The sequence below is a fragment of the Pleurodeles waltl genome, chromosome 6 (genome assembly GCF_031143425.1).
Source record: "Pleurodeles waltl isolate 20211129_DDA chromosome 6, aPleWal1.hap1.20221129, whole genome shotgun sequence".
Classification (NCBI taxonomy): domain Eukaryota; kingdom Metazoa; phylum Chordata; class Amphibia; order Caudata; family Salamandridae; genus Pleurodeles; species Pleurodeles waltl.
Genome location: NC_090445.1, coordinates 1,683,305,084 through 1,683,326,623, shown reverse-complemented (window position 1 = coordinate 1,683,326,623; position 21,540 = coordinate 1,683,305,084). Strand labels below are relative to the sequence as shown.

Below are 21,540 nucleotides of genomic sequence, written 5' to 3'. Positions count from 1 at the left end.
GACCATATAGTAAGTACAATATCTGCCAGCCAATGCCACTCTACATGACACCTCACAACCATACACTAATCTGTTTTTACCATGATATCTAAGTTGCAGCCAAAAATGCTTAACTTTTCCATGTCTCCATTTGTTGTAAGCTGCCTGATAATCTTTTTCATTCGCTTCTGGTTTAATACAACCAGACAAGCAGAAGAGACATGACAAGGACCACCATACAACAAGATTCTGAATCTAATACCGAGGTCTTCTCTACTTTAAAAGGAAATTCAGGGCCTTTTCTCGCTCATAAAGCATCTAGGTAAGAGCATTCCTGAGATGGCGTCTACACAGTCTTCAGTGTGGATATATTGACACTGATCCTGAGAATTCAGACAGCTGAGGTTTTCAGAGGAGAAAGCCTGGACATCCTTGTACCCCTGATAATAATATTCTTTCTGATGTCTCAAACCATGGAACTACACAAATGCTTCATGAATGGCCTCTTATTTCTGTATCTGAAAACTATCCTTTTTTTCGGGTTGGCTGCTCTGTACAAATTGCCACAGGAAGGTGAACTGTCTGGAAAATAATTAAGTAGCTGACTCAGATCTGAAATTAGCTTTAAGGATAGAGAAGATGTTTGTGAGTGCTACTTGGTATTAAAACATAGCAACTATACAGCCCACACACCTCTGCTTTTGAATAGCATTTTGGTTAGGGGTGGGCGGTAAACTCTGCTCCACCAGCAGAGTTTGCGGAGTTTTGGCCACTCTGTGTTATGCATGTAAAGTGGAGTTCCAGCCAAATTCCGCAGAACACAGTGTGGCAGAATTTTTCCTCAAGCACGGCTTGCCAGAGATAAGTTGGCGAGCAAGAAATGGCATCCCCTAGCGTGACTTTTTGGGTGCTAGGAGGGCACCTGTGAGATTTTCCTAATGCAAGTGGTCACTAGATGCACAACCCTTTGCATTGGGGAAGCTGTCTCTCAAGTAGAAAATCTACTTGAGTGGCAGTAGAACCAACTCGGGCAGCAGTGCACTCTGGCGCACTAGGTGGTGCCATTTGCACTGATTTCGTAGTGTGGAACAAGCTCCTGGTGCTAAAAATCAACTTGACGTCCCGATTTCTGCCTGCTCACAGAACTCCGCAGAATCTCACTTTTTATTTAACTCCATGGAATTCTGTGCAGAGAAACTTTGTTAGTTACGCCCACAGTCAATTTTGGTAAGAGTCTTAAAACCTACCTGTTCAATCTTTATGCCTAGACAGTAATGGATCACATTTGAGGACCTATTTAGCTCCATGAAACTTAATAATTAGTGCTCTCTAAAAGAACCCCAAACATAAACAGAAGTATTTGCAGTTTTGGTCATTTAATGACATGTGCCTCGCAAGAAAGATAACAGAGTCTATGAGTTGCACATATATCCCATCAATTATCAAAAGATGCCACCCAAACCCAATCACCAGAAGTAGCAGGAATGGAGTGTGAAGCTTTCTAAACAAACACCTACAGCAGCAACTGTAACCAACAGAAACCATTTGAAACAGGTCATCTGCGCTTCCCCCAGGGCTATTAATATTTACTGCTAGGAAGCCGATATTTCTCTTTGCTGATTTAGCAAGTATTACTTGGGCTTGCCAAACATGGCCGGGTCTTGTAGCCAGTATTCAGTAACAGTTGCCGCGTGACTTGCGGGGCCTGAGCTGACACTTAACTTACACTGTGAGAAGGGAATAGACCGACAATGAACAATGAATAGAAACATATTGACTGAAAAGAGGTTTTGTGATGAATGGCTTTCTCGTTCTATTTCTGGCAGAAGAGAGAGCCATTTCAATGGAACGGAAGATTCTTTATGTTGAGAGAGAAGGATTGCGATTGGTCAGAAGCCGGGCATGCTTGTTCTTCGTTTTCTTGGTAGCCAAGGGGCCAACAAGTGCGGGAAGACTCAGTACAAGGGTTCAGTGTGAGAAGGCCTCTTGCGCTTCCATTTGCGATAGCAACTGGCATCTACGCAGGAAAAACAACTACACAATCTATGGGGGTGGTGCCGGGTGAAACTAGATTTAAAAAAAAAATTGAGGAAACATAGGGCCTCATTAAAAGTATGCTGGTTTTCCATCCGCCACCCTGACGGACAGTGGACCGTCATTTTTAGAGATCACCGGCATGGAGCTCCTGTGAAGGCACTGAAAGTTAAGTGCATGACCACCGTCTTTTAGGTGGCCATGGAGCACAAATTTTTGTACTTCAAAAACAAACTTTTAAGCAGAAGTTTAATTTTGAGAAAAAAAAACAATGACCATCATGGCCTGGGAGTTTTCTAACCAGAATGCAGGCATCATTATTTTATTTTCTGTTTGTAACTGCTACGGACTCCCTGGTGGTGACAGACAGAAATCGCAGCATTCGTTCTCAGTAGGGAGGGCAGACTACAGTCTTTGCTCCGATGGGCCACTGTCAGACCGTTGGAGTACATTTTCTTACCGTGGAGCCAGTGGGTGCACCACCATCAGAAAACAGAAGACCCTCTTGACTCAGAATAGAGTATGCTGACCAATGTTTTGGTAGACAGGCAAGTTCATCACATATGACGCAGAGTATCTTTTCCGCTAAATTCTAAATCAGGCCCCTAGACGCGAATACACTTAATACCAAAATCTAAACGATACTTAAATAGCTCCATAAAAATATAAACTTTCATCTCATCCCATTATATGACACTTTCCCTCAAAATGTTTGAATTGGAGTTAGAATAGAATATTAATTCAATGTAATATGTGGGAAGTGACTCTGGCTGTATTTATTGATTAAATACCCTAGAACATTGACTTATGATGGACTTAAGCCTGCCATTGACTCTTCAGTCCCTCCAGAGCCTTCACCCCGGAGTCTCACGACATCCTGCTGTCATACATCTGCTGGCCAGGTTTCGGGTCAGTCCCATAGCTTTGGCTAGCATCTTATCTTACACATCGCTCACTAGCCCGGTCTCCATTTTTCTTTCAAAATCATTTCACAACAGATGCCACAGCTGTTTCATATCTACATGGCCCCTCCATTGACCGATCCATTCCGATGACCTAAATTTAATGACCTTTGTTGTTGACATGCATATTGTCATCAGACTATCATGGGTGCCCACTGTAGGTCCATGAGGGTTGAAGCCATGTCAAGGTTTCAGGATAATCACTCAAAGTACATTTACAGACAATTATCTAAACTATTTTTTATTTATATACTAAGTGGTCATCCTGAAAATCAGGATGGATATGGCCCTCCTGGATCTACATTAGGCACCTATGCACTAGATGACACTTCATGTCAAACTGGGACCACTATTCAGAACTGACTTTCTGTTGTCAGATGAACTAGAATGAATGATTTTAAAGTGAACAGCAATAAACCAGAGGTACCGGTGGTGGAAGGCCACACCTCTATCTCTGGCCATCCAACTGGTGGCTTCGAAAACTCACTCCTGCTTTAAAGTAGGTATGGGCGAAATTTCCACCATACTAGCATTTTTTGCCAAACTGTGGGGATTTCACATTGGACTTGTTAAGGAAAATTCCCTATATTATGACTTTATGCCATATTGCACAATTTTGTCATGCACATTGCAAAAAATGCGCGACCCGTGGGAACAATGCAAACAATCAGAACATGCGCATTAGTTGTTTGTGGCTTTTATGCTGCTGTCTCTATAGTTTAAGTGATAATGTGTCCTCACATCGAAAATGGACATGACTAGGTATTTCATGCTAAATTGCAGCACTAAATTCCGGATCTGCATTTCACAAAAGTATGCATAACTATGTGTATGTTTGCCTAATTTTTCATGAAATTTCACATAATTATGCAAAAGCAAACTAATCAAATGCCATGCACCCCTGGTTTAGAGCCATCTGTGTGCAACTAGGGCTCCTTCTTTGATCGGTAACTCTCCCTGGGTTTCGTGGATAGCAAAATAACATTCACGTATTTCTATTCCATAAAATGTGATTCTCTTTCTCATGAGCTCACTGTTATAAAACACTGGTCAAGTTATTATTCTGTCCCCACCTGAAATATGAATACCCATTTTGTTGCCCCCTTCATTCTGATAGAATATTTTAATTAATACATGTATGTTAGTAATTTTAAAAGCGGGTTGTTGAGTTTGTAGGAGAACAGGATGGGAATTAATTAGACTTGAATTCATTTCATTTAAATGTTTTATCCTTTTTTTTATTGTAAATCGAATATTTAATTGATTAATAATATTTTAATTTGTTTAAGTAATTTTTTTTAATTATTATTGATAATTTAATGTTCATGCTTTTGTTAGTTATTTCTATTTTAGTAGTGGATGTAGTGGATTAGGGTGGGAAGTAAAAAAATTTTTTTACATTCATTGTAAATATTTTTAATTGTTTATTTCGTATTTAAATAATATTTGTTTTATTTATTAATTTAGTTTTACATGTTTTTAATAATGATATTTGGAAAATATAGTTGTATTTTTTAATTTTATTTATTTACTTTAAATTACATTTTTCTTTTAATAATTTTATTTAATTTCCTTTTGGGGTCTTTGTATTTTTTGGGTTGTTGGGAGGAAGTCAATTTAAGTTGGATTAATTTATTTAGTTTCAGTTAGTTTAATTAATTTATTTAGTTTCAGTTATTTGCTTTTTTTCTATGTTTATATTGTATCAATTTCTTAAATAAAATATGATTTAAAAATGATAGTTTGGTATTCTAGTGTTTTAAAAAAATAATCATCAATTCGAATAGCATATATGATCTGTATGAAGCTTAACACTTTCCCTAAAGTTGCATACATTGGAGTAGGAACTATAAATGTAATCCCTCGCAAGTCCAACACTTTCCGTACTGTTCCTTAGACCAGAGTGGTGACAGTAAATATAACCCCTCGGAAGTACAACACTTTCTCTACTGTTGCTTAGACTGGAGTGGGAATAGTAAATCTAACTCTTCCAAAGTCCAGCTCTTCCCCTATTGTTGTTTACAATGAAGTTGGATTAGTGTTGGGCTGGGCCCTTTTCAGGGTCACCCTAGACGTTTGCCTTCCTTTGGAGAACTCATTTTTGTTGGCTTTTAAGACTTCACACACTTCACTCACTTTACTCCTGCTAACAGTGGTAAATTGCTTGCGCTCTGTCCCTGGTGTATGGTATTGCATTTTCCCAGGGCCTCTACATTTAGTGCTACTAATGGGCTGTAGAAATTGTTTAACCCCTTCGCTGCCAGGCCTTTTCCCCCTCCTGTGCCAGGCCTTTTTTTGCCTATTTGGGGCAGTTTGCGCTTAGGCCCGCATAACTTTTTGTCCACATAAGCTAACCAAGCCAAATTTGCGTCCTTTTTTTCCAACATCCTAGGGATTCTGGAGGTACCCAGACTTTGTGGGTTCCCCTGAAAGACCAAGAAATTGGCCAAAATACAGGGAAAATTTCGTTTTTTTCAAAAAAATTGGAAAAAGTGGCTGCAGAAGAAGGCTTGTGGTTTTTCCCCTGAAAATGGCATCAACAAAGGGTTTGCGGTGCTAAACTCAGCAGCTTCCCAGCTTTCAGGAACAGGCAGACTTGAATCAGAAAACCCCAATTTTTCAACACAATTTTGGCATTTTTCTGGGACATACCCCATTTTTTGCAATTTTTTGTGCTTTCAGCCTCCTTCCAGTCAGTGACAGAAATGGGCATGAAACCAATGCTGGATCCCTGAAACCTAAACATTTCTGAAACGTAGACAAAATTCTGAATTCAGCAAGGGGTCATTTGTGTAGATCCTACAAGGGTTTCCTACAGAAAATAACAACTGAAAAAGAAAAATATTGAAATTGAGGTGAAAAAAACATAAATGTTTCTCTACGTTTTACTCTGTAACTTTTCCCTGCAATGTCAGATTATCGAAAGCAATATACCGTTACGTCTGCTGGACTCCTCTGGTTGCGGGGATATATAGGGCTTGTAGGTTCATCAAGAACCCGAGGAACCCAGAGCCAATAAATGAGCTGCACCCTGACGTGCATTTTCATTCTATACCGGGTATACAGCAATTCATTTGCTGAAATATAAAGAGTAAAAAATTGCTATCAAGAAAACCTTTGTATTTCCAAAAAGGGCACATGATAAGGTGTTGAGGAGCAGTGGTTATTTGCCCATCTCTGAATTCCGGGGTGACCATACTAGCATATGAATTACAGGGCATTTCTCAAATAGATGTCTTTTTTACACACTCTCCTATATTTGGAAGGAAAAAATGTAGAGAAAGACAAGGGGCAATAACACTTGTTTTGCTAATCTATGTTCCCCCAAGTCTCCCGATAAAAATTATACCTCACTTGTGTGGGTAGGCCTAGCGCCCGCGACAGGAAACGCCCCAAAGTTCAACGTGGACACATCCACATTTTTGGAAGAAAACAGAGGTGTTTTTTGCGAAGTGCCTACCTGTAGATTTTGGCCTCTAGCTCAGCCGGCACCTAGGGAAACCTACCAAAATGTGCATTTCTGAAAACTAGAGACCTAGGGGAATCCAAGGAGGGGTGACTTGCGGGGCTCGGACCAGGTTCTGTTACCCAGAATCCTTTGCAAACCTCAAAATTTGGCTAAAAAAACACATGTTCCTCACATTTCTGTGGCAGAAAGTTCTGGAATCTGAGAGGAGCCAAAAATTTCCTTTCACCCAGCGTTCCCCCAAGTCTCCCGATAAAAATGATACCTCACTTGTGTGGGTAGGCCTAGCGCCAGCGACAGGAAACGCCCCAAAGCGCAACGTGGACACATCCAAATTTTTGAAAGACAACAGAGGTGTTTTTTGCGAAGTGCCTACCTGTAGATTTTGGCCTCTAGCTCAGCCAGCACCTAGGGAAATCTACCAAACCTGTGCATTTCTGAAAACTAGAGACCTAGGGGAATCCAAGGAGGGGTGACTTGAGGGGCTCGGACCAGGTTCTGTTACCCAGAATCCTTTGCAAACCTCAAAATTTGGCTAAAAAAACACATGTTCCTCACATTTCTGTGGCAGAAAGTTCTGGAATCTGAGAGGAGCCACAAATTTCCTTCCACCCAGCGTTCCCCCAAGTCTCCCGATAAAAATTATACCTCACTTGTGTGGGTAGGCCTAGCGCCCGCTACAGGAAACGCCCCAAAGCGCACAGTGGACACATCCAAATTTTTGGAAGAAAACAGAGGTGTTTTTTGCGAAGTGCCTACCTGTAGATTTTGGCCTCTAGCTCAGCCGGCACCTAGGAAAACCTACCAAACCTGTGCATTTCTGAAAACTAGAGACCTAGGGGAATCCAAGGAGGGGTGACTTGAGGGGCTCGGACCAGGTTCTGTTACCCAGAATCCTTTGCAAACCTCAGAATTTGGCTAAAAAAACACATGTTCCTCACATTTCTGTGGCAGAAAGTTCTGGAATCTGAGAGGAGCCAAAAATTTCCTTTCACCCAGCGTTCCCCCAAGTCTCCCGATAAAAATGATACCTCACTTGTGTGGGTAGGCCTAGCGCCAGCGACAGGAAACGCCCCAAAGCGCAACGTGGACACATCCAAATTTTTGGAAGACAACAGAGGTGTTTTTTGCGAAGTGCCTACCTATAGATTTTGGCCTCTAGCTCAGCCAGCACCTAGGGAAACCTACCAAACCTGTGCATTTCTGAAAACTAGAGACCTAGGGGAATCCAAGGAGGGGTGACTTGCGGGGCTCGGACCAGGTTCTGTTACCAAGAATCCTTTGCAAACCTCAAAATTTGGCTAAAAAAACACATGTTCCTCACATTTCTGTGGCAGAAAGTTCTGGAATCTGAGAGGAGCCACAAATTTCCTTCCACCCAGCGTTCCCCCAAGTCTCCCGATAAAAATGATACCTCACTTGTGTGGGTAGGCCTAGCGCCCGCTACAGGAAACGCCCCAAAGCGCACCGTGGACACATCCAAATTTTTGGAAGAAAACAGAGGTGTTTTTTGCGAAGTGCCTACCTGTAGATTTTGGCCTCTAGCTCAGCCGGCACCTAGGAAAACCTACCAAACCTGTGCATTTCTGAAAACTAGAGACCTAGGGGAATCCAAGGAGGGGTGACTTGCGGGGCTCGGACCAGGTTCTGTTACCCAGAATCCTTTGCAAACCTCAGAATTTGGCTAAAAAAACACATGTTCCTCACATTTCTGTGGCAGAAAGTTCTGGAATCTGAGAGGAGCCAAAAATTTCCTTTCACCCAGCGTTCCCCCAAGTCTCCCGATAAAAATGATACCTCACTTGTGTGGGTAGGCCTAGCGCCAGCGACAGGAAACGCCCCAAAGCGCAAAGTGGACACATCCAAATTTTTGGAAGACAACAGAGGTGTTTTTTGCGAAGTGCCTACCTGTAGATTTTGGCCTCTTGCTCAGCCAGCACCTAGGGAAACCTACCAAACCTGTGCATTTCTGAAAACTAGAGACCTAGGGGAATCCAAGGAGGGGTGACTTGCGGGGCTCGGACCAGGTTCTGTTACCCAGAATCCTTTGCAAACCTCAAAATTTGGCTAAAAAAACACATGTTCCTCACATTTCTGTGGCAGAAAGTTCTGGAATCTGAGAGGAGCCACAAATTTCCTTCCACCCAGCGTTCCCCCAAGTCTCCCGATAAAAATGATACCTCACTTGTGTGGGTAGGCCTAGCGCCCGCTACAGGAAACGCCCCAAAGCGCACCGTGGACACATCCAAATTTTTGGAAGAAAACAGAGGTGTTTTTTGCGAAGTGCCTACCTGTAGATTTTGGCCTCTAGCTCAGCCGGCACCTAGGGAAACCTACCAAACCTGTGCATTTCTGAAAACTAGAGACCTAGGGGAATCCAAGGAGGGGTGACTTGCGGGGCTCGGACCAGGTTCCGTTACCCAGAATCCTTTGCAAACCTCAAAATTTGGCTAAAAAAACACATGTTCCTCACATTTCTGTGGCAGAAAGTTCTGGAATCTGAGAGGAGCCACAAATTTCCTTCCCCCCGGCGTTCCCCCTAGTCTCCCGATAAAAATGATACCTCACTTGTGTGGGTAGGCCTAGCGCCCGCTACAGGAAACGCCCCAAAGCGCACCGTGGACACATCCACATTTTTGGAAGAAAACAGAGGTGTTTTTTGCAAAGTGCCTACCTGTAGATTTTGGCCTCTAGCTCAGCCGGCACCTAGGGAAACCTACCAAACCTGTGCATTTCTGAAAACTAGAGACCTAGGGGAATCCAAGGAGGGGTGACTTGCGGGGCTCGGACCAGGTTCTGTTACCCAGAATCCTTTGCAAACCTCAAAATTTGGCTAAAAAAACACATGTTCCTCACATTTCTGTGGCAGAAAGTTCTGGAATCTGAGAGGAGCCAAAAATTTCCTTTCACCCAGCATTCCCCCAAGTCTCCCGATAAAAATGATACCTCACTTGTGTGGGTAGGCCTAGCGCCAGCGACAGGAAACGCCCCAAAGCGCAACGTGGACACATCCAAATTTTTGGAAGACAACAGAGGTGTTTTTTGCGAAGTGCCTACCTGTAGATTTTGGCCTCTAGCTCAGCCAGCACCTAGGGAAACCTACCAAACCTGTGCATTTCTGAAAACTAGAGACCTAGGGGAATCCAAGGAGGGGTGACTTGAGGGGCTCGGACCAGGTTCTGTTACCCAGAATCCTTTGCAAACCTCAAAATTTGGCTAAAAAAACACATGTTCCTCACATTTCTGTGGCAGAAAGTTCTGGAATCTGAGAGGAGCCACAAATTTCCTTCCACCCAGCGTTCCCCCAAGTCTCCCGATAAAAATTATACCTCACTTGTGTGGGTAGGCCTAGCGCCCGCTACAGGAAACGCCCCAAAGCGCACCGTGGACACATCCAAATTTTTGGAAGAAAACAGAGGTGTTTTTTGCGAAGTGCCTACCTGTAGATTTTGGCCTCTAGCTCAGCCGGCACCTAGGAAAACCTACCAAACCTGTGCATTTCTGAAAACTAGAGACCTAGGGGAATCCAAGGAGGGGGACTTGAGGGGCTCGGACCAGGTTCTGTTACCCAGAATCCTTTGCAAACCTCAGAATTTGGCTAAAAAAACACATGTTCCTCACATTTCTGTGGCAGAAAGTTCTGGAATCTGAGAGGAGCCAAAAATTTCCTTTCACCCAGCGTTCCCCCAAGTCTCCCGATAAAAATGATACCTCACTTGTGTGGGTAGGCCTAGCGCCAGCGACAGGAAACGCCCAAAGCGCAACGTGGACACATCCAAATTTTTGGAAGACAACAGAGGTGTTTTTTGCGAAGTGCCTACCTATAGATTTTGGCCTCTAGCTCAGCCAGCACCTAGGGAAACCTACCAAACCTGTGCATTTCTGAAAACTAGAGACCTAGGGGAATCCAAGGAGGGGTGACTTGCGGGGCTCGGACCAGGTTCTGTTACCCAGAATCCTTTGCAAACCTCAAAATTTGGCTAAAAAAACACATGTTCCTCACATTTCTGTGGCAGAAAGTTCTGGAATCTGAGAGGAGCCACAAATTTCCTTCCACCCAGCGTTCCCCCAAGTCTCCCGATAAAAATGATACCTCACTTGTGTGGGTAGGCCTAGCGCCCGCTACAGGAAACGCCCCAAAGCGCACCGTGGGACACATCCAAATTTTTGGAAGAAAACAGAGGTGTTTTTTGCGAAGTGCCTACCTGTAGATTTTGGCCTCTAGCTCAGCCGGCACCTAGGAAAACCTACCAACCTGTGCATTTCTGAAAACTAGAGACCTAGGGGAATCCAAGGAGGGGTGACTTGCGGGGCTCGGACCAGGTTCTGTTACCCAGAATCCTTTGCAAACCTCAGAATTTGGCTAAAAAAACACATGTTCCTCACATTTCTGTGGCAGAAAGTTCTGGAATCTGAGAGGAGCCAAAAATTTCCTTTCACCCAGCGTTCCCCAAGTCTCCCGATAAAAATGATACCTCACTTGTGTGGGTAGGCCTAGTGCCAGCGACAGGAAACGCCCCAAAGCGCAACGTGGACACATCCAAATTTTTGGAAGACAACAGAGGTGTTTTTTGCGAAGTGCCTACCTGTAGATTTTGGCCTCTAGCTCAGCCAGCACCTAGGGAAACCTACCAAACCTGTGCATTTCTGAAAACTAGAGACCTAGGGGAATCCAAGGAGGGGTGACTTGCGGGGCTCGGACCAGGTTCTGTTACCCAGAATCCTTTGCAAACCTCAAAATTTGGCTAAAAAAACACATGTTCCTCACATTTCTGTGGCAGAAAGTTCTGGAATCTGAGAGGAGCCACAAATTTCCTTCCACCCAGCGTTCCCCCAAGTCTCCCGATAAAATGATACCTCACTTGTGTGGGTAGGCCTAGCGCCCGCTACAGGAAACGCCCCAAAGCGCACCGTGGACACATCCAAATTTTTGGAAGAAAACAGAGGTGTTTTTTGCGAAGTGCCTACCTGTAGATTTTGGCCTCTAGCTCAGCCGGCACCTAGGGAAACCTACCAAACCTGTGCATTTCTGAAAACTAGAGACCTAGGGGAATCCAAGCAGGGGTGACTTGCGGGGCTCGGACCAGGTTCCGTTACCCAGAATCCTTTGCAAACCTCAAAATTTGGCTAAAAAAACACATGTTCCTCACATTTCTGTGGCAGAAAGTTCTGGAATCTGAGAGGAGCCACAAATTTCCTTCCCCCCGGCGTTCCCCCTAGTCTCCCGATAAAAATGATACCTCACTTGTGTGGGTAGGCCTAGCGCCCGCTACAGGAAACGCCCCAAAGCGCACCGTGGACACATCCACATTTTTGGAAGAAAACAGAGGTGTTTTTTGCAAAGTGCCTACCTGTAGATTTTGGCCTCTAGCTCAGCCGGCACCTAGGGAAACCTACCAAACCTGTGCATTTCTGAAAACTAGAGACCTAGGGGAATCCAAGGAGGGGTGACTTGCGGGGCTCGGACCAGGTTCTGTTACCCAGAATCCTTTGCAAACCTCAAAATTTGGCTAAAAAAACACATGTTCCTCACATTTCTGTGGCAGAAAGTTCTGGAATCTGAGAGGAGCCAAAAATTTCCTTTCACCCAGCATTCCCCCAAGTCTCCCGATAAAAATGATACCTCACTTGTGTGGGTAGGCCTAGCGCCAGTGACAGGAAACGCCCCAAAGCGCAACGTGGACACATCCAAATTTTTGGAAGACAACAGAGGTGTTTTTGCGAAGTGCCTACCTGTAGATTTTGGCCTCTAGCTCAGCCAGCACCTAGGGAAACCTACCAAACCTGTGCATTTCTGAAAACTAGAGACCTAGGGGAATCCAAGGAGGGGTGACTTGCGGGGCTCGGACCAAGTTCTGTTACCCAGAATCCTTTGCAAACCTCAAAATTTGGCTAAAAAAACACATGTTCCTCACATTTCTGTGGCAGAAAGTTCTGGAATCTGAGAGGAGCCACAAATTTCCTTCCACCCAGCGTTCCCCAAGTCTCCAATAAAAAAGATACCTCACTTGTGTGGGTAGGCCTAGCGCCCGCGACAAGAAATGGCCCAAAACACAACCTGGACACATCACATTTTTTCATAGAAAACAGGGCCTACCTGTGGATTTTGGCCTCTAGCTCAGCCGGCACCTGGGGAAACCTAGCAAACCAGCGCATTTTTGAAAACTAGAAACCCAGGGGAATCCAAGATGGGGTGAATTGTGGGGCTCTGACCAGGTTCTGTTACCCAGAATCCTTTGCAAACCTCAAAATTTGGCTAAAAAAACATGTTTTCCTCACATTTCAGTGACAGAAAGTTCTGGAATCTGAGAGGAGCTACAAATTTCCTTCCACCTAGCGTTCCCCCAAGTCTCCCGATAAAAATGATACCTCACTGGTGTGGGTAGGCCTAGGAAATGGCCCAAAACACAACGTGGACACATCACATTTTTTCATAGAAAACAGTGCCTACCTGTGGATTTTGGCCTCTAGCTCAGCCGGCCCCAGGGGGAGCAGAAATGGCCTAAAATAAATTTGTCCCCCACCCCCCAACCCCCCTGCCCCCCCCCCGGGAGCGACCCTTGCCTATGGGGTCGCTCCCCCTGCGTGACATTGGTGCCAAAAAAAAAATCCCCAGTGCCTAGTGGTTTCTGCCCCCCTTGGGGGCAGATTGACCTACAATCGGCCAATCTGCCCCCAACGGAGGCAGAAATGGTCTAAATACAATTTGCCCCCCAGGGGAGCGACCCTTGCCTAATGGGTCGCTCCCAATCTCTAAAAAAACAAAGAAACAAAAAAAAAACCATAAAAAACTATTTGCCCTGGCGCCTAGAGGTTTCGGCCCCCCGGGGGCAGATCGGCCTAATACCAATAGGCCGATCTGCCCTCAGGGGGGGCAGAAATGGCCTAAAATAAATTTGCCCCCCCCCCCCGGGGAGCGACCCTTGCCTACAAGGTCGCTCCCCTTGCGTGACGGCGCAAAAAAAAAGATCCCTGGTGCCTAGTGGTTTCTGCCCCCTTGGGGGCAGATTGACCTACAATCGGTCAATCTGCCCCCAAGGGGGGCAGAAATGGGCTAAATTCAATTTGCCCCTCAGGGGAGCGACCCTTGCCTAATGGGTCGCTCCCAATCTCTAAAAAAACAAACAAACAAAAAAAAAACCACAAAAAAAACAATTTGCCCTGGCGCCTAGAGGTTTCTGCCCCCCCGGGGGCAGATCGGCCTAATACCAATAGGCCGATCTGCCCCCAGGGGGGGCAGAAATGGCCTAAAATAAATTTGCCTCCCCACCCCCCGGGGCGCGACCCTTGCCTACAAGGTCGCTCCCCTTGCGTGATGGCGCAAAAAAAAAGATCCCTGGTGACTAGTGGTTTCTGCCCCCTTGGGGGCAATTTGACCTACAATCGGCCAATCTGCCCCCAAGGGGGGCAGAAATGGGCTAAATACAATTAGCCCCTCAGGGGAGCGACCCTTGCCTAATGGGTCGCTCCCAATCTCTAAAAAAACAAAGAAACCAAAAAAAAAAAAAAAAAAAAACAATTTGCCCTGGTGCCTAGAGGTTTCTGCCCCCCCGGGGGCAGATCGGCCTAATACCAATAGGCTGATCTGCCCTCAGGGGGGGCAGAAATGGCCTAAAATAAATGTGCCACCCCCCCCCCTCCCGGGAGCGACCCTTGCCTACAAGGTCGCTCCCCTTGCGTGACGGCGCAAAAAAAAAGATCCCTGGTGCCTAGTGGTTTCTGCCCCCTTGGGGGCAGATTGACCTACAATCGGTCAATCTTCCCCCAAGGGGGGCAGAAATGGGCTAAATACAATTTGCCCCTCAGGGGAGCGACCCTTGCCTAATGGGTCGCTCCCAATCTCTAAAAAAACAAACAAACAAAAAAAAAACCACAAAAAAAACAATTTGCCCTGGCGCCTAGAGGTTTCTGCCCCCCCGGGGGCAGATCGGCCTAATACCAATAGGCCGATCTGCCCCCAGGGGGGTCAGAAATGGCCTAAAATAAATTTGCCTCCCCACCCCCCGGGGCGCGACCCTTGCCTACAAGGTCGCTCCCCTTGCGTGATGGCGCAAAAAAAAAGATCCCTGGTGCCTAGTGGTTTCTGCCCCCTGGGGGGCAATTTGACCTACAATCGGAAATGGGCTAAATACAATTAGCCCCTCAGGGGAGCGACCCTTGCCTAATGGGTCGCTCCCAATCTCTAAAAAAACAAAGAAACCAAAAAAAAAACACAAAAAAAACAATTTGCCCTGGTGCCTAGAGGTTTCTGCCCCCCCGGGGGCAGATCGGCCTAATACCAATAGGCTGATCTGCCCTCAGGGGGGGCAGAAATGGCCTAAAATAAATGTGCCACCCCCCCCCCCCCTCCCGGGAGCGACCCTTGCCTACAAGGTCGCTCCCCTTGCGTGACGGCGCAAAAAAAAAGATCCCTGGTGCCTAGTGGTTTCTGCCCCCTTGGGGGCAGATTGACCTACAATCGGCCAATCTGCCCCCAAGGGGGGCAGAAATGGGCTAAATACAATTTGCCCCTCAAGGGAGCGACCCTTGCCTAATGGGTCGCTCCCAATCTCTAAAAAAACAAACAAACAAAAAAAAAAAACACACAAAAAAATAATTGCCCTGGCGCCTAAAGGTTTCTGCCCCCCTGAGGGCAGATCGGCCTAATACCAATAGGCCGATCTGCCCCCAGGGGGGGCAGAAATGGCCTAAAATAAATTTGCCCCCCTCACCCCCCCCCCCGGGGAGCGACCCATGCCTACAAGGTCGCTCCCCGTGCGTGACGGCGCAAAAAAAAGATCCCTGGTGCCTAGTGGTTTCTGCCCCCCTTGTGGGCAGATTGACCTAAAATCGGCCAATCTGCCCCCAAAGCGGGCAGAAATGGCCTAAATACAATTTGCCCCTCCAGGGGAGCGACCCTTGCCTAAGGGGACGCTCCCCATCTGTAAAACACAACAACAACAAAAATCCCTGGTGCCTAGTGGTTTCTGCCCCCCGTGGGGGCAGATCGGCCTAATAAAAATAGGCTGATCTGTCCCCGGGGGGGCAGAAATGGCCTAAAATAAATTTGCGCCCCCACCCCCCCCCGGGGAGCGACCCTTGCCTACAAGGTCGCTCCCCTTGCGTGACGGCGCAAAAAAAAAGATCCCTGGTGCCTAGTGGTTTCTGCCCCCTTGGGGGCAGATTGACCTACAATCGGCCAATCTGCCCCCAAGGGGGGCAGAAATGGGCTAAATACTATTTGCCCCTCAGGGGAGCGACCCTTGCCTAATGGGTCGCTCCCAATCTCTAAAAAAACAAAGAAACAAAAAAAAAAAAAACACAATTTTTTTTTTGCCCTGGCGCCTAAAGGGGATCTGCCTAATACCAATAGGCCGATCTGCCCCCAGGGGGGGCAGAAATGGCCTAAAATAAATTTGCCCCCCCACCCCCCCTGGGGAGCGACCCTTGCCTGCAAGGTCGCTCCCCTTGCGTGACGGCGCAAAAAAAAGATCCCTGGTGCCTAGTGGTTTCTGCCCCCCTTGGGGGCAGATTGACCTAAAATCGGCCGATCTGCCCCCAAAGCGGGCAGAAATGGCCTAAATACAATTTGCCCCTCCAGGGTAGCGACCCTTGCCTAAGGGGACGCTCCCCAACTGTAAAACACAACAACAACAAAAAATCCCTGGTGCCTAGTGGTTTCTGCCCCCCGTGGGGGCAGATCGGCCTAATAAAAATAGGCTGATCTGCCCCTATGGGGGGCAGAAATGGCCTAAAATAAATTTGCCCCCCAAGGGAACGACCCTTGCCTAAGGGGTCGCTCCCCTTACGTGAAAAACAAACAAACAAAAAAAACTCCCTGGTGTCTAGTGGTTTCTGCCCCCCTTGGGGGCAGATTGGCCTCATAAAAATAAGCCAATCTGCCCCCAAAGGGGGCAGAAATGGCCTAAATATAATTTCCCCCCTATGGGAGCGATCCTTGCCTAAGGGGTCGCTCCCCACACCTAAAACACAAAAGAAAACAAATAAAAAAACAAAAAAAACAAAAGTATCCCTGGTGTCTAGAGGTTTCTGCCCCCACTGGGGGCAGATCGGCCTAATAATAGGCCGATCTGCCCCCAGGGGGGGCATAAAAGGCCTTAAAAAAAATGACCTCCTTGGGAGCGACCCTTGCCCAAGGGGTCGCTCCCTTCTGTCAATTTCATATAAAAAAAAAACATCCCTGGTGTCTAGTGGGGTTTCAAAAGCCGGATTGAAAGCAATCCGGCTTTTGAAACCCTCGGAGAGACTTCAAAGGGAAGGAAATACATTTCCTTCCCTTTGAAGCCCCTCCGGGCCTCCCCCACGTGATCGAAAGAGAAATGCTGAGCATTTCTCTTTCGATCGCGCTGCTTCCAGCGCGATGGGGGAGGTTGTGTGATTGTCAGCGCGCACTCGCGCGCTGACATCACAGGGGGGGTGAGGGGGGGGTCGGGGGTTGAAGGGGAAGGGATTCCCCTGTCAGCCCTGACCTAGGGGGTGGGGGGGGCGGCCCTTGGGGGGAGCGCTAGCGCTTCTCCCGAGGGCAGCATTCAGGACGTAATGGTTACGTCCATGGCGCCACACGGGCGCTGCCATGGACGTAACCATTACGTCCGTGGCGGGGAAGGGGTTAAACCTGCACTACAGATCGCAGTGGTAAGCCTGAGATGTTTACAGTAATGTAATTTAAGCTGCCATTTCGACCTGGCAAAATGTAATCCTTTGCCAGGCCTACAGCTTCCTTTTTAAGGTAGGCCATAAAGTCTCATAGAGCAGGGCGCATAGTATGTAAAAATTAGGAGATGTTTGCTGGCTGCCAAAACTCCTAATATTGTTTTTCACTGTAGCAATTTTACTTCTCCCACAGATTAACACTGAAGGCCCTATTGCAAATTTGTTGGGCGGGAACACTGTACGCCAAACTCCTGACAGGGTGGTTGCCGCCATGCTGGAGACCTCCCCGCGGGCCCCATTAGGACTTTCACACTGGGCCAAGGTTTCCGCCGGTCAGCCCAGCGGAAAAGTGGCAGCAGCATGGTCGTCGGCTCTTAATTGAACCTGTGGCAATGCTGCCACACACAGGGGGCGCCAGCACCCTCGAAATGCAGACAGTGCGTATTTCAAGGGCGCTGAGCAGGGGGACGCCTGCACCGCCCATGATACGGGCACCTGTTTTCTGCCAGTCTTTTCATGGCGGTGGCACCGCCATGAAAAGGCTGGCAGAGAACAAGGTTGTAATGAGCAGGGCGGCGCTGTGTTCAGAGGTGCCCTGGCTGATTACACCCTGCACCCACTGTCAGCCTGTCGGGATTAAAGATCCTAGCGGGGACAGCGGAAGGTTGGCGGGTCTGCACGTCAACTTCGTAATGTGGCAGTCGGGCCGCTGCAACCACGGCAGTCCAACCACCAACGCGGAAGTGGTAGAACTCGGAGCGCCAATGTCGTAATTGGGCCCTGAGTTACCTCATAATACTCAATACGGGATTACTTCACTTTGGGAGCAGGTAGAGAAATACTTCTTCCACTCATTTCAATTATAATTTAAAATCTTCTTTAATGGTAAAAATGGGTTTTAAGTTACTACTCTGAAATTGCCAGATTTAGAAAGTTAGCATTTTTCTGCCTAAACTAAATGAGCCCGTCTGCCAGTTTCTACGGTCACATGACTGTGAACGTCTGTCCTGTGGCGTGATGTGTATTCTTTCCAGTCGTGGAACAGTGGGACCCGCCAAACTAGCGGGGAAGACACCATCGCCATGGCAGTGGCGTTCCCCAAGTGTATTACAATGTTCCCAACGGACTGACGGGCAGGAACATTGTAGCATGTGGTTCCCGTTGGGAACAGTGCTATGATATTGGTCTGGGCTCCCTTAAGAGAGCTGAGGCCAACACCATAGCACATAGCACCCTCAGAATGCGCACTGTTTGCAAAGCAGACAGTGTGTATTCTGACTCTGCTGGGCAGGGGGGCCCCTGCACTGCCCATGGCATAGGCAGTGCAGGGGCCCCCAGGTGACCCCTGGCACTGGCATTCAACCAGCCTTCTCATGGTGGGGACCCTGCCCTGAGAAGGCTGGCAGAAAGCTGAGTTGTAATCAGCCAGGTGGCACTGAACTCAGAGCCGCCCTGGCTGAGTACAACTCATACTTCCTTCAGACCATCGGGAACCAGATTCCCGGTAGAGGCAGTGGTCCCCTGGCGGGTCCACCTACCAGGGTGGTAGCGTGGTGTTCGGACTGCCACAGTTGCGGGGGAATGACCGTCACCATGTGGCTGGCTGTCCTTGGACCTCCAGCCTTGTAATGAGACCCTTAGTCTGGAGTGGGAATAGTAAATCTAACCCCTCTGAAGTCCAACACGTTCACATTTGTTGCTTAGACTGGAGTGGGCTTAGTAATTCTACCCCCTCCAAAGTCCAATACATGGCCTACTGTTGCTTAACCCGGAGTGAGAATAGTAAATCTAGTAAATCTGACCCTCTAAAATGCAATACTTTCCTTACAGTTGTTTAGACTGGAGTAGAAATAGTAATCTAATCCCTCCAAAGCCAACATTTTCCCTACTGTAGCTTGGGCTGGAGTGGGAATAGTAAATTGAACCCCTCCAAACTGCAGCACTTCTATAGGTTATGCCACCGCCATGCCCAGTTTTCTCCCCGATAACTTTACAGCACATATTACATTGATATTATCAATGACGTCATCAAAGATGTTCTGAGTGTTGTAATATGTGGGGCAACTAGCAGTGCACATCAAGGGCGAGAGTTATAGTTACCTTAGGGTACGAGTAATAATTACTTCAGTTAACCATAACTGTTTAATTTCTATGGTAATGTGCGAGTAGATTCAGAAGCTATTACGTTGCTCTAACCTTTGGTTTTTTAAGTGAATTTCTATGTTTTTTTACACATCAATATTATCCCAAATACCGATAAACGTTTTGGAAAACTTCACATATTAATATATTATAAAAATAAAATTTCATGTTGTGGAGGTAATGGGTCCTTTCCCGAAAAAAAACACAAATTAATCTCAGGAACCTGGAAACAAATAATTCTTGCAATTTGGTTTGGGCTAACAAATTAAGATAAAGCTACTCTTATGAGGTTTGGGAGCTATTTTAAACAAAACAGAAGGCCATATCTGATTACTTTTAGTAACAATGTTCACAATTCTATGGAAAAGCGATTTCCATTTTCATTGTGCTTGTGTCACATTCACTGTTTTCCAACTTTCGAAAAGGTTTGCTCCATTAGTCTTCCTCTAGCTTTCATAAGAAGAGAAAACGATTTCCATAAATAGGACAATTTGGTTTTGAAGGATGGAGACACAGAAACATCACAGGCCCCATATGTGAGTTAGGCAGGATGGACCATTGAGGGAATGCTCTTGTGTGCTCTTTCAAAACAATAATCTGCCAATGCAAAGTTTTTTTCACATTTACTGGGGGTAAGTGAGGTTATTTCTCCACAAGGTTCACTGACTGCCTCTTTTCGCGTGTGAAGTGTAATGTGGGTGTGCACTTGAGAGAGGCCAAGGAGGAGGCAATGTTCTTCCCATGAAAGGTGGATCACAGATGGCACCACACACGCAAGTGAAAGAAATGGGAAGTCACGTGACACATCTGTGTTCGTCAGAACTAAAGGTTCTTAACGAAAATGAGAAATAAACGAGAGCTAGAAGATAACAATGTCATAGAAAACCCAGGACCCTGGACTCTGATAAGAGGCTGCCACGTCAGCCAGCTTGTATCTTCAGATAGGATCACTGTTGTTTCACAGTCTCTCCCATCCCTCCCCTCCTCTCTCGATCTCTCCCTTCCTCCCTCCCTCCTCCCATTCATTCATCCATCCATCCACCCGAGGGACTACTACCTGCTCTGAAAAATGCTTTTCGCTTCCATTCCCGTTTGCAAATGGGTAACCTCCAAATTGAAGTTGGTGCTAACTGTGATTGTTTTGTGACCGCATTCACTGTCACAAAACAATCTTACATACCACTGCGACTCGCTATTTGGAAGGGAAGCCTTTGGCACGCCCCTTCCAAATAGCGACTCACAAACCTATTTTGTGATTCAGTAAATAGATTACAGAATCGCAAAATAGCATTGGTACATGCCAAAATGCTATTTTCATGTCGCAAACGGCCCTCTTCGCCATGAAAATAGCTACGTACATCTGGCCCTATAGGGCAGATATACGACCATTTCATTTTGGGAGTCTCTAATTGAGATTCATAACAAATCACAATTAAATCCTCGCAAAATGAAATGTACAAATGAGTCTCAGTCACATTTAACGATTCCCAATGGGGTTTCAAAGACCCACCCCATTAACATTCATGCGGTAGCTTGCAATTTGCGACCCCATTAGGAATAGCTGCACTCACAGGGATGGTGGCCTGCTGGGGACAGCAGATCACCATGACTTTGACTGCTTTTTAAATAAAGCAGTTTTTTTTAATGCAGCCTGTTTTTCTTAAAGGAAAACTGGTTGCATTTCAAACAAATAAATGAAAAGTTTTCATTTTTTCTAAGTAGGTAGTGGTCCATGGGACCACTATCTGCTCTGAAAAAACATTTTCGCTTGCATTCACAAAGGGGAAGTGGTCCCAATGGAACCCTTCCCGTTTGCGAATAGGTTACCACCAACTTGAAGTTGGTGGTAACTGTGATTGATTTGCGACTGCATTCACGGTCATCTTATATGGCCCGGTGACTCGTTATTAGGAAAGGATGCCCTTGGCATGCCTGTTCCTAATAGCGAGTTGCAAAAGGTAATGGATTACCGAATCGCAAAATGAGGTCTGTACATCCAGAAATGCTTTTTTCTGGTCACAAACGTCCAACACAGACATGCGCATTTTGTGGGCACATAGCCGTCATCCTGCCCAGTCCTTTCAGCCCAGCCCCGCCCCTTTTCCCAGGAAAAATAAAATGATAATAACATAGCGGTATTACCATTTTAGTTTTCCTTTCCCCACAATCCATTGGGGCGACGCTCCTCCACCTTAGCGGAGGAGCTGCTCCTGGTGCTCGGATGGTTGCTAACTAAACTTTCTTCCTTCTGTGCTGTGATAGTTGCTAACTAAACTTTCTTCCTTCTGTGCTCTGATGGCTGCT

At 46.5% G+C, this 21,540-nt stretch overlaps 1 protein-coding gene across 1 annotated transcript in view; it reads left to right on the top strand.

Moving 5' to 3' along the window:
* The window catches only part of NR5A1 (nuclear receptor subfamily 5 group A member 1), a 310,911-nt gene that overhangs the window by 211,774 nt on the left and 77,597 nt on the right, over positions 1–21,540 (top strand). The window lies entirely within an intron of this gene.